Genomic DNA, 13023 nt, shown 5'->3' on the forward strand with positions numbered 1-13023 from the left:
GACAGTATAGTTGTATGTATGTCATGCTTGTAGAGGTCTGTATGTTGTGTATTATGTACTGTGCGCCCTTATAAATGCCGAGGTATACTTGGGTCTATGGCTCTATTTGGCCAAATAATATCATTTATTTGTACTTAGTAACAACTCTTACAATAAGGAAGATGGCGCTTACCTTCAGTTGCCACAATAGGTGCTCCCTGACCAGCCGTAATAATGAGAAATATCCACAAAAATGTCTGTAAGCACGAGAACATCTCTGCATGTCTTTCTCTGCCAAAAACTACCTATCAAAATGCTAACACTCTAACAGTCTGTGACATCACCCTGGCCTCAGCTGCATTGTGATGCGGCTGTGATGTCATAATGACAGGAAGGGGCTGGGGCCTTATTAGGCATTTCACAGTGCAGTGTATAGAGGCACATTATATAACACGGTAGCATAATGTATTACAGTACAGCACAGGAACACAGGGCAGCCTATGATATCACAGTATAGCACAGCAATGCAGGACTGGTTGTGTTCTACTTTCCACTATATATCCTGCTAAGTGCAAACAAGAGTTCTGATAAAAGGGACAGGTCTGCAAGTTATTGTCACTCTATTGGCTGTGCTAATATAGCATATTACTGTATATTAGTGTGTCAGTAAAATCATATTCTCATACGCTGACAGCAGAGTGCCTGTATTAACCCTTTCTATTATACTGGTAATAACTAATACTCCTGTTGTCTACTGTAGGTAAATAAACTGTAACATTGAATGTTATTCAGGTTTATTAGCAAACCAAAAAAGCCCACTAATGGGTAAAATCATGTTGCACTGTGGGTAGGGCAGATGTAGCATGTCCGGAGAGAGTTAGAATTGGGTGGGTTATATTGTTTCTGTGCAGGGTAAATACTGGCTGCTTTATTTTTACACTGCAATGTAGATTTCCGTTTGAACCCACCCAAATCCAACTCTCTCTGCACATGTTACACCTGCCCCACCTGCAGTGCACATGGTTTTGCCCATTAGTGGGCTTTTTCGGTTTGCTATCAACTTTGAATAGGGCCCTTTATCTGTAAATGATATCACTGAGTTACCAGATGTAAATGCAGAAGGCCAGCATTACCGCCAATGAGAAGAAACAGAAACATGTAGCGGCAATCAGGAATCCTGCAAGAAAGAAACAGGTTCTGTGAATAAGCGTCATGTCATTTACAGCCGTGTTACACGTGGATCAATTCCTTATATGAAACAATTCTGAAAACAGCTTTGTTGTCACTAGTAAGTGCAGAATATGCTGAAGCTCAGCGTATATCATTTCCTAGAAATCCTGCGTTTGCCCCTGATGGTGTGTAACCGTCACATGTATTTTGGGGAGTAACCTGCGCCCTAACCTGGGAATGCCTCACTGAGTACTCTGCACCTGCTGATATATTATATTCAGCAGCACAAAGCTGATTTATGGGCATAAGCGCAATAGAATCAGAATCAGCTTTATTGGCCAGGTGTACTCACGTACACTAGGAATTCTTTGTGGTACAATGCATCGCCAAGCAGCAACATGAAGGGGGAGTACATAGCATAAGAAGGGGGAAGAATATAGCATACATTACATACATCACACGTATGAGTTGATACTGCACATTGCAACTGTACAATAGACTCAACATATTAGACATATTATACATGTAAGACGAAACACAAAGGCTGCTTGGCAGAGCAGCACCGAGGCAGCCATCCGCGGCGCCAACTAGAACTCAAACAATGCACATAATACAGAAGATTTAAGTATTACATCAAAAGATAAACCACACAGACAATAAAGACAGAAAGCATAATGCAGTGTTGGTGTAAGCATTTCTGGTAATAACCTCCAGGGGTTGTGTATTCCACCCTCACAAGGTACCAGGTGCGGCAGCCATCTTAGGCGCACTGCGTAGGATTACCCAGGGTGGAATAGTCCACCCCTAGAAGAGAACACAAAACGGGGAGATTGCAGAGTCCTTAGGTTCAGAGTAGGGTTCCAATAAAACCATCAGGTCCATGTATTTTTCATCCCATCCACAAGTTTACCAGATAAGGCTGCCATGTTGGGCGCACTAGGAAGGTTACACAGTGGGAGATGAGCCATACAAGGGCCAAATGCATTTATGGGAAAACTGACACGTGTGTAGGAGTATGCTATACCCTGCATGGAAAGATCCAAATGAAGCACACCCTGCCCATGGAGGAACCATCCGAGGCAGCCATGTGAGGCGCACTGTGTAGGTTACTGCTGGCAGGGTGTGCAACCAATGGAGGTACACATTACAGGAATAGCACACAGTGGGGGGAAAGTACCCTGTAAGAAGAAAGAAGAGAAAGACACATTTGCAGGAAAACATTAATTTGTGAAAATGATAAATGTCCTGGTCTCAAGAGAGCAGTGCGGGTGGGTGTGAGAGTGTGGGGAGCAGTGCAAGTGGGTGTGAGAGTGTGGGGAGCACACTAATGTCCAATGGAACTGACCCAGCAAAATCTGGTCCTGATGCGCTCGCCCCTCAGTTCCCTGCTCAGCTTGAGGGGTAGTCTTGGGGGCAGTCATGATGTTCTTGGACAGAGAAGTAGTAGGCATTGGTCCTGGTGTTCTCAAGGCAGAGGTGAGGAGAGGCCACATGATGGTGGTACTGAGTTGCAGTGTTTGGGGAAATTGTTTTATTCGAGATTTTAGCGTAGTCCAAATCCAGTTCAAACTCCGGTTCTAACTCCATTCTTAAAACACATTCTTAACAAATGCATTCTTCACAATTGCAAGCAGGCCAAGTCCTGACTGCAGGCCTTGATAATATTGCTCTTAAATGCTCCAACTATATCAGCTCGCAAAAGGGGAGTTATGCAATCAGAAGTTCAGTTAATTAACAGAGGTTATTTTGCATTGAAGAAGGGTCACAGACATTTGCAGACAAACTTCCTTGGAGTGTGAAAAGTGTAGCCAGAGAGAGATGAGAGACTCAGATATAGATGGTGTTTTTACCTCCATAATTATTATAAATGCCATTTTTGCAGCCAGTATATGCCAGAACTGCATGGTGTGTAAGTATCTCTTCTCGTGGTCGGGAGGATAATGATAGTCTCTGTACCTGCAAAATGTAACATTCATTATATTCTCCAGCGGCATGCTGATGTTATTGAAATCATTGATGTCAAACACGGACAGACTGCTGCTGATATAACCCGAATCACCGCTTTCCTAGTAGGCGTAATAGTACACCAGGCGGGGGATCATGTCGGAAGTAAAGGCGACAATAAAAGCATTCGTCACCACGGACAGAATGGCCACTGCGTTCAGGATCTCCTGCCACACCCCGATGCTGTGGGCTTTGGCCGCAAACGGGCGCCTGAACTGCGTGGTCAGTTTCCAGGAGTCAACGCTGATTTCCAGGATGTTGTTGAGCAGAGCGAGAAGCGGCGCCAGTGGGAAAGACGCCACGAACAACATGATGAACCCAAACTGAATTACTATTTCAAGTTATTCATAGAAGAGGCCCAGAGGACCAAACACCTGCAGCTCGTAGTCCTGCTCCCAGCGGCTGTATAAATTCTCTGGGCTGTGAGTGGTTTTCCGTCTCCTCCACCAGTTCATCATCCACGGACCAAGGGCCTCTTGAATATTCAACCAGATCTGCTTTCCAGCCATGACGATAGTGAGCTGAGTGGTGAGTTCTATCAGACAGCCGGCCGGATCGCACTACTCATTGCGCCAGCGGCTGAACATATAGGTGTATTCTCCGGGGAAACCCACAAACTTGCCCATGAAGAACGCCACGTAGAAACAAGACTAATAGTAATTGACGAACTGGAAGAGGAACATTTTCATGGTGAGGCGGTTCTCGTACTCCAGGTGCGTCCTCGGGATTTCCATGTCGGTAATCCAGATCGCCACGCGTTCATACAGGAAGTTCAGGATCATGATCATGATAAAGTTCAGACAGGACGCGGTCACTGAGGTGGCCAGCTGCGGGGTCAGCAATCCGCTGATGGGTTCCAGCGTGTCGTTGTTCTCCATGACGCTGGCGAACGCAGCATAGACGGCCAGCCGATACACTATAACCGCGATCATGCTGGCTATGATCAGGGTGATCCAGAAGAGCAGCATGGTTCCAGAGAAGCAGAACCGTGCTACCTTGCTAGTTACGGGCAGGTAAGGCTCCAGCTCCTGAGTGACTGGATTTTTTTTCTTCTGAGTACATTTGGCTTCATATTCCGGTCTTAGCTGAAGTTGTTGCTGTTCTTCATCAAAATCCACGTGTTCTCATCATGGATGAGGAACAGCTCCTGTCACTGCTTGCTGAATGGGGCGGTGAAATAGTCTTTCTCCGGGTTCATGACTTTGTCCGGCAGTCTGAAGAGCTTTAACACGTAATTCAAAGGGTTACCAGCTTTGTCGTCCAGGTCATTCTCCTTAATGGGCACCTTAATGTTCAGCACCTCCGCGTAGGTGGAGAGGACCTCCCAGGGTGCGTGGATTTTAACAAAATAGATTTTTCCATTTTCAGATTCCTTCTTGTCTTCAGTCTCTAGCTCCAGCCTTAGGCAATACTAGGCAAATGATGCCCCAAACTCACCCAGTTGCTGCCAGCAGATGTAACTTACTCCCCTCACACACACAGATGCCGTCCCTGTCCCCACTGATCCCTATTACTAACTGTCAAAGTCAGAAAAATATCTCTATGCACACTGCCATATTTGCACCTCATACAGGTCCGTGCTGCGCATGCGTACGCTCTCCCGTGTGTGCGCATACTCACAGTCGCGGGCACCCGCAGGCGCACGGTATGCGCATTTACGGTAGAGTTTATGTGATCGTAGCGTGCGACTCAATCGTTACATATTTTCACTATATAATGTATTTTGTAGATAATGGTCCCTTTGATAGATTCTGAAAGTTTAGTTAATATAGCATGTTCCTGGACAGAGAGATCCCTCTTTGTATTGTACGAAGGGTCCCACAGGGGTCATACAGTGGTGTTTAGTACCCATCGGAAGAGTATTTAATCAGCAATATTCCGGTGTTGGTTTGGAGCGAATTAATCGCTCATGCGAATAGTTATGGACATAAGAAGTTTATGTCCATTTACTATTATTTGTTCTTATTTAGTCATGCGGCGGGAAACCCAGTATCCCACCCACCTGAACAGTTGGAAGTAGCCACAGCCCACCTGTATGAATCAACCTATGACCTTTTGTTATAATGCGAAGCCGAATTCCTGTGTCCAATGAACAATGGGATTGTAGGGACCATTGAATTGTATTGTGTGTGGGGCATAAATAGACAAGCCGACCATATCCAGTTCACTCTCTTCAACGGTTCTCATTGCTGATAATCGGGAGCTGGATATCGAGGCGCATGCGATCGTTTCCCCTTGTGCGTAAGTGTTTCTCCGCAATCATATTGATCTTCTTGTTATTGTGAGCCATTTCTTTCTCTCTCTCTCTCTTCTCCTCTTTCTCTCTTATTTTCCCTTAAACGTAATTGTATTGTATTGTATTTTCTGTGTAGTTATCTGGTTAGGTAGTCTATGTTATATTGTAGTGTATGACTTGTATTGTGTTAAATTCTTTTGCAAGTATATCATTCATAATATATATATTAGGCGTTGGACCCTGAGCACGGTATCTGTGTATTTCTTATAGTGTTAAGTATTCTCAGAGCGTCGGTGACGCTCGAACAGCTTTAAAGGTAATAAGGTTATACTGTGTTGCATTTACACTCTATCGTTACAATAAGGTTTTACTGCACAATACACTGTTTATGGTTTAGATACAAAGGTTTAACATTGTGAGCGTCTGCGCCGCTGGTGATCTCCTCGTGGTCCCTAGCGTTCGCTATGGTTTAGATACAAAGGTTTAACATTGTGAGCGTCTGCGCCGCTGGTGATCTCCTCGTGGTCCCTAGCGTCCGCTATGCTATAGCGAATCATTACGTTAGTCGTCAGCCAATAGCGTGCCTGCCTGTGATCTCTTGGCCGTGAGCGAACGTGACGCTTGAGCGTCTCGACTACGGCTAAGCGATTGTTACGCAACTAGCGTACCCTTACGGTACTCCATACGTAAATAGCGTACATTGTTCTTAGACCTCATAAAGGGTTTTATATAAGATAAATATTTAGCTTTATCAATTGGCGGCTCGTCCGTCCTTCACATATCTGCACTAGGTAGATACAGCAGACATTATCCATCAGCAAAGGGCGGGAGGTTATATTCCTCGTAGTGCTGTCTGGATAAGCGTCTGCTTCGCTTAAGTAAAGAGTGCTGAAGGAATCCGGGAACCGGAGGTAAGAACAAAAACACGTGTCTTTTAAAACTGTTTATTCTTCTGTCTTGTGTACGCACACACGCATATCTGCATTTCTTTTCATTTGTGTATTTTCGTATATCACTCTCCTGTTTGCCAGTTTTATAGTTGATAAACGTGCTAAAAGAGATTTGCCGCTATTTCAGAGTTTAAGAGTAAAGGTAATATAGTTAAAGTATAGACAAACGCACAGCTTTGCCTGGGAGACAAGGCGAAGTCAGTGTGGAGCGCGGTAGATGATAAAGGATCATCTGCATTGATAAACGTATAAATTGTGTTACGTTGGACATTTGCTTTGCGTCCACGTGTCTCTAACAAAGGGAGACTCGCGTACGCAACCCAAAGGCCGACGCACGCAGCGTATATTACGCAACGGAGCGTCCGTGTACGCCCACGTAACTCAAATCACACAAGTGTTGTTTTTACAGGCGATAAGTAGCGCAACGCGATAAATAACGCAACAGGCGATAAATAGCGAAAAAAAAAATTTTTCAAAATTTAAATTAATAGATCCTTCTCCTAACTTGTAACACATCTGGTCTAAAGAGAAATTTCTGCGCAGAAATAGAAATAGAAACAAAAGTGTACATGTGGTGAGTGAGTGTTTTCATACTTTTATACAATTTTGAGGTTGAACCAAAAGAAATCATCGAGTTCTCGTGAGGTACATACGTGTAAGTGACATGCACGGTGGCTAGGGAGGCTTCCTTGGTTAAACATAATATATGAGCATTAGAGTATAGCGGACCAGGAGGTCATACGGTAACAGACCAGGAGGTCATACTGCAACAGACCAGGAGGTCATAACAGACCAGGGGGTCATAGCAGACCAGCAGGTTCAGGTACAGTAGACAAGGAAGTCCGCTATACAGTCCACAGGCACAACACCGAAAAGGGTTGGTGCAACACCCATATAGGCCATACAAGCTCTTGCTGAAGGAATTCGCAGCCGCAATTTTCGATTCCATTGGTCGCTCCGTACATAAGATTAGTTGCTTATGTACTGAACGATTGTACTGCACGTAATTGTGTGCATTAGTAAACCTGACCAGTACCATTTACGTACCCAAGGTCATAAACGCTATTTGTACATTCTGACGTGATTTGTGTAATTTTTTATTTTTACAAAGGGAAGTTCGCTGGTCACTCAGGAATTATCCAACAACCTCACCTTTACTGGAAAGAGTAAGTGTTCTGCGGATATCCCTCGCATGTTCCAGTAAACAAAGGTTAATAGGTGCCCTGGGTCGAGTACGCCAGCACCATATCGGTGTGATCAGGTCGTATTGGTCGGCGTGGGCAGAGTGAGTAAGGTGCTCGGTAAACCTTACCGTCAACCTATCGTGAATTTCTTGGTTTTTTGTAAGGGTCCGTAACACCTGCAAATTATGGGGGCCAGTTGTTCAGGAAGGGGGCGATCAACCTCGGTTCGGGTTGATTCCATAAACCGACCAGTCGGGTCGGCAAGATACGTAATGTGTGAAAAGTACGGGAGTCACACAGAAGCTTTATGTGATGAATGGGAGAGAATGACAGTACATGACGGGGAGAAATTCCCAAGAGTAGGTAGCTTCAGCTCAGAAGTGTTAGCGAATTTAAGGAGAAGGATATGTCTCATTAAATCAGCAAAGAGACGAATCAAGCATTATGATCATTTGCAGTTGTGGCAACAGGAAGGTGACATACAGAGAGGATTGGCTCAGGCGGCGGGATCTGGCTCTATCAGGAAACTGATCGCCACGGCCCCACCGCCACCATATATATCGGGAGAAAAATTGGTTGCGGAGAATGACGCACTAAGGTGTAACAAACAAACACTTAGCAACTGTGTAAATGTTAAAGATAATGTTAACCAATTAACCAATGCAAGTATTAACCCGTGCAAGTTGTATCCTGTTTTGAACTTTCCCCAAGAGTGTGATCAAGAAGACGAATCGACAACAATATCAGCTCTCTCTCTCGCAGCCACCATAGCAGAGACAACAGTAGGAACAGCTCAACCCCCGAGATTAGTAACAAAGGCCCCTAGCGGAGGGATAGGTGAGGTCGTATCAACGGGTAAGTACGGCACCATACACTATGCTGAAACTATTTCACCACAGGCTGTAGAATCTACACCAAATGATGTTGTTAGAATTACTCCTGTTAGGGTAATAGCAGTGCCAAATGGGAAAACGGACATCTCAGGAGCCACTCCCATTAGGAACATAGCCATGTACAGCCCATTTTCCCGAATGGAATTAAGGACCATAGTGTCTGAATTCCCTGACCCTAGAAAAGACTTAGTTGCCAGCCAAAAATACATCAGAGACCTAGGTAACACTGTAGAGCCCAACAATAAAGACTGGCAGATATTGCTGAGAGCATGTTTACCCTCCAATGTCGATGCAGCTCAATTTTTAGCTGACTGTGGATTAGATCAGGACGTACCTCTTACAGATGTGTACAACAAAGATAATGTAAAAAGAATAAGCTTACAGTTAAAGGAATATTTCCCAGCGGTAGTTAAATGGAACAAGATATTCTCCATTAAACAAAAGGAGTCAGAAACAGCTACAGAGTATTTTCACAGAGCATTATTAAGAGATGGCAAAATACACAGGCATAGAGGACATTAAAACAAACATAAACCATCGAGAAGTAGCAGTATCGGTACTGATGGATGGTTTAAAAGAGTCATTGAAGACTAGGGTACAGACCACACAACCATGTTGGCGAGGTCTGTCTGTGGCTACTTTGAGAGAGGCTGCTATTGATCACGACCGGAACATCACCAAACACAGGGAATCGCAAGGTGATAAGTTAATGGCAGTAAGTATACAGGCCCTGACCACAAAACAGCCTGTGTTTATATCACCGAACCCTGTGGGTAAGTCAAATGTGGTAACATGTTATTCTTGTCACAAACAGGGACACTTTGCACGAGACTGTAGATCGAGAAATATACACAAATCTTATCAACCCCCTAGACAACGACACGACACACGACATTGGGACCAGGGTCCACAGAAACGGAGTTATGAGCCACATACAGGGGAAACAAAAAGATACCCCCGAACAGAGACTGGCACGCCTCTGATAGTTCCCAGCTAACTCCCGCACAAGTAGTTGCTGCCAGCGGGATTCAGGGAGGTCACCATACCCGATAGGGGTGTGGCCACACCTGTAATCTGCAGCCAGTAAAATTGATTGCAAGCCTTGGAAATGAACCCGAAATTGCAATTAATGTAGCTGGTAAATCATTAAACTTTCTTGTAGATACGGGGGCGGCCAAATCAGTGATAAATTCGACAGTGGGCATGAGAACCACTGGTAGGACAATTCCAGCCATGGGAGTAACAGGAGTAGTCCAGCATTACCCTGTTAGCAAACCAGCCGAGATTACAATAGGGCCTTTACATACCAAGCATTCCTTTTTGCTGGCTGCATCGGCACCGACCAATCTCCTGGGTAGAGACTTACTGTGTAAAATGGGGTGCGTCATTTATTGTACTCCTGAAGGTGTATTCTTGGACATACCTGAGAATCACGCTCAGGAAGTGCGAGACATGTTAGACTCCCCATCAAAATTAATGTCACATACCATTATGACAAATAGAACTCCATCCCAAGTAGAAGAAATGACATCTCAGATACCAGAGTCACTTTGGACTAAAGACGGACAGGACACTGGATTAATGGCAAACGTAGCTCCGGTAGTTGTACAAGTAAAAGATGGTAGGATAGCTCCAAAAATCCCACAGTACCCTCTGAAGCCAGAGGTGGAGCTAGGAGTTTACCCAGTAATAGAGCGCTTGCTACAACAGGGCATTCTGGTAAGAACGTCCAGCACTGCTAATAGTCCCATCTTCCCTGTGAAAAAGAGTGGGGGGAGGGGTTACAGGCTAGTGCAGGATCTAAGGGGGATTAACAAAATAGTTGAGAGTCAGTTCCCCGTAGTGCCAAATCCAGCTGTCATCCTTATGCAAATCCCTCCCACTGCGAAATTTTTCACTGTTATTGACCTCTGCTCCGCTTTCTTTTCGGTACCTCTGCACCCTGACAGCCAATATTTGTTCGCATTTACATACAGAGGAGTCCAATACACATGGACTCGATTACCACAAGGTTTCATAGACAGTCCAAGTATATTTTCCCAGGCTTTGCATGATTGTTTACAGTCTTTCCAACCAGAGAGTGGATCAGTATTGATACAGTATGTGGATGATTTACTGCTGTGTTCAGATTCATTGGAAGCATCCCTGAAGGATACGAAACAGCTCCTGTTTCATCTTTCAGACACAGGACACAAGGTTTCCAAAGACAAGTTGCAATTATGCCAAACTAAGGTAAAATATTTGGGACACTGTCTAACACAAGGACTGAGACACCTGACCGCTGATAGAATTCAAGCAATTAGAGACATGACTCTGCCACAAACCCAGCAACAGATCAGAACATTTTTAGGAATGTGTGGGTATTGCCGTAATTGGATTCCAGGATTTTCCATTCTAGCGTTACCTTTGCAGGAGATGGTCTCCTCAAACAAACCTGATCGGATTTCGCATACAGACGAGTCTGAGACAGCATTTGAGAGACTTAAACAGTGCCTAACGCAGGCACCAGCATTAGGTATGCCAGACTATGGAAAACCCTTTGAGCTATACGGAACAGAAAGTGCTGGTTGCGCGGCAGGCGTACTAACCCAAAAGCACGGTGATGCCAGCAGGCCAGTAGCATACTACAGCGCTCAGCTAGACACGGTAGCGCGATCCCTCCCCACATGCTTGCGAAGCGTTGCAGCGATAGCATTGCTAGTAACGAAATGCGAAGATGTAGTGCTAGGTCACAACCTCACAATTCATACGCCACATGCAGTGTCAGCCTTGTTAAATTCTGCCCAAACCAGGCACGTCTCATCAGCGCGGTTTACAATATGGGAATTGGCACTAATGGCCCCCGTAAACATCACCATAAGGAGATGCAGTGCATTAAATCCTGCAACATATCTCCCAGGTGTGCCTGGACAGGCACAAAGGGTGGAGGATGAGAGTGGTGGGGAAGGAGGATTTAATACAAAGGAGGACACTCATGATTGTATGGAATATTTGACCCAAAATTTTACCGCAAGGCCTGACATCAGTGACAACCCACTGGAAGATGTAGAACTTACGTTCTACACGGACGGTAGTTGTCACAGACAGTCAGACTCGGGAGACTTGTGTACTGGATACGCAGTCGTAGATGACCAAGGCACCATAGAAGCGGAACCGCTAGGCCCACCTCACTCAGCCCAGGTTGCTGAACTGGTCGCCCTAACCAGAGCATGTGAATTGGCTAAGGGTAAGTCAGCCAATATCTACACCGATTCTAGATACGCATTCGGGGTAGTCCATGATTTCGGAGCCCTATGGCGCCTCAGAAATTTCATGACGGCAGCTGGTACACCGGTAGCGCATGCAGCTCACATAAAAAGACTTCTAACAGCGATACAGGAACCCGACAGAGTGGCTGTTATCAAGTGTAAAGCACACACATATAGCCAAGACCCAGTATCACTTGGTAACAGCCGAGCAGACGAAGCTGCTAAGTTAGCAGCTGCTACCCCCAGACATACAGACACCACACAACTGATGGTATTTAATACCATCAACACACAGAAGTTGTGTGAAATGCAAAATTTGTGTTCCACACAGGAAAAGGCAGTCTGGAAGGCAAAGGGATATGGCCAGGAGTCCTCAGGACTCTGGACGGATGGACATGGTAAACCAGTGGCCCCCAGAGCATACCTTCCATGTTTAGCTGAGGCAGCTCACGGGCTGACTCATCTGGGCAAGGAAGGGATGTGCAAGTTGGTAAGAGCATATTGGTGCGCCCCAGGATTTTCATCTCATGCGAGTAAAAGAGCAATGTCATGCCTTACCTGTTTGAGAAAGAACATCGGAAAGGCAATACCAACAGAACCATCTCATATCCCACCTGCAGGTGGTCCTTTCCAGGTAATACAGATTGACTTCATACAATTACCCCCTTGTCGGAATTTGAAATATGTACTTGTTTGTATAGATGTTTTCTCAAATTGGGTCGAAGCATTTCCTGCGGCCACAAATACCGCTATGTTTACTGCTAAGAAAATTGTGCAGGAATTTGTATGTAGATATGGTATCCCTAGAATAATCGAAAGTGATAGGGGTACCCATTTTACAGGTGATGTCTTTCAAGGAATGTGTAAGTTGATGGGAATTGATAGCAAGCTGCACACTCCGTACCGTCCACAGGCGAGTGCGAAAGTGGAAAGAGTGAACAGCACTATTAAAAATAAACTGAGCAAAGTTATGGCAGAGACAGGATTGACATGGCCAGAAGCTTTACCCATTGTACTGTACAGCATCAGAACCACTCCCAGGTCCCCTCTTAATCTGTCTCCTTTTGAAATCTTGTTTGGTCGACAACCGCATGTTATGATTAACCCTCAGGAAGATTTGAAGTGTAACAATGAAGTGACTGTAAAATACTTGATTAACATGAGTAAACAGTTAAGGAATCAAAATGATAATCTGAAGTTGGTGATTCCTGATTTACCAGATAGTAATTGTCATGACATTGAACCTGGGGATTATGTAATGATACGGAATTTTCTACGCTCAGGTTGCCTTATTGACAGATGGGAAGGACCATACCAGGTCTTATTGACTAGCACTACAGCATTGAAGGTTGCTGAGAG

The 13023-nt window shown here is 44.9% G+C and overlaps 1 pseudogene; it reads right to left on the reverse strand.

The window, feature by feature from the left end:
* LOC134949777 (uncharacterized) overlaps positions 1-13023 on the reverse strand; it is a 54096-nt pseudogene that overhangs the window by 643 nt on the left and 40430 nt on the right.

This window comes from Pseudophryne corroboree, chromosome 8 (assembly GCF_028390025.1).
Source record: "Pseudophryne corroboree isolate aPseCor3 chromosome 8, aPseCor3.hap2, whole genome shotgun sequence".
Classification (NCBI taxonomy): Eukaryota; Metazoa; Chordata; class Amphibia; order Anura; family Myobatrachidae; genus Pseudophryne; species Pseudophryne corroboree.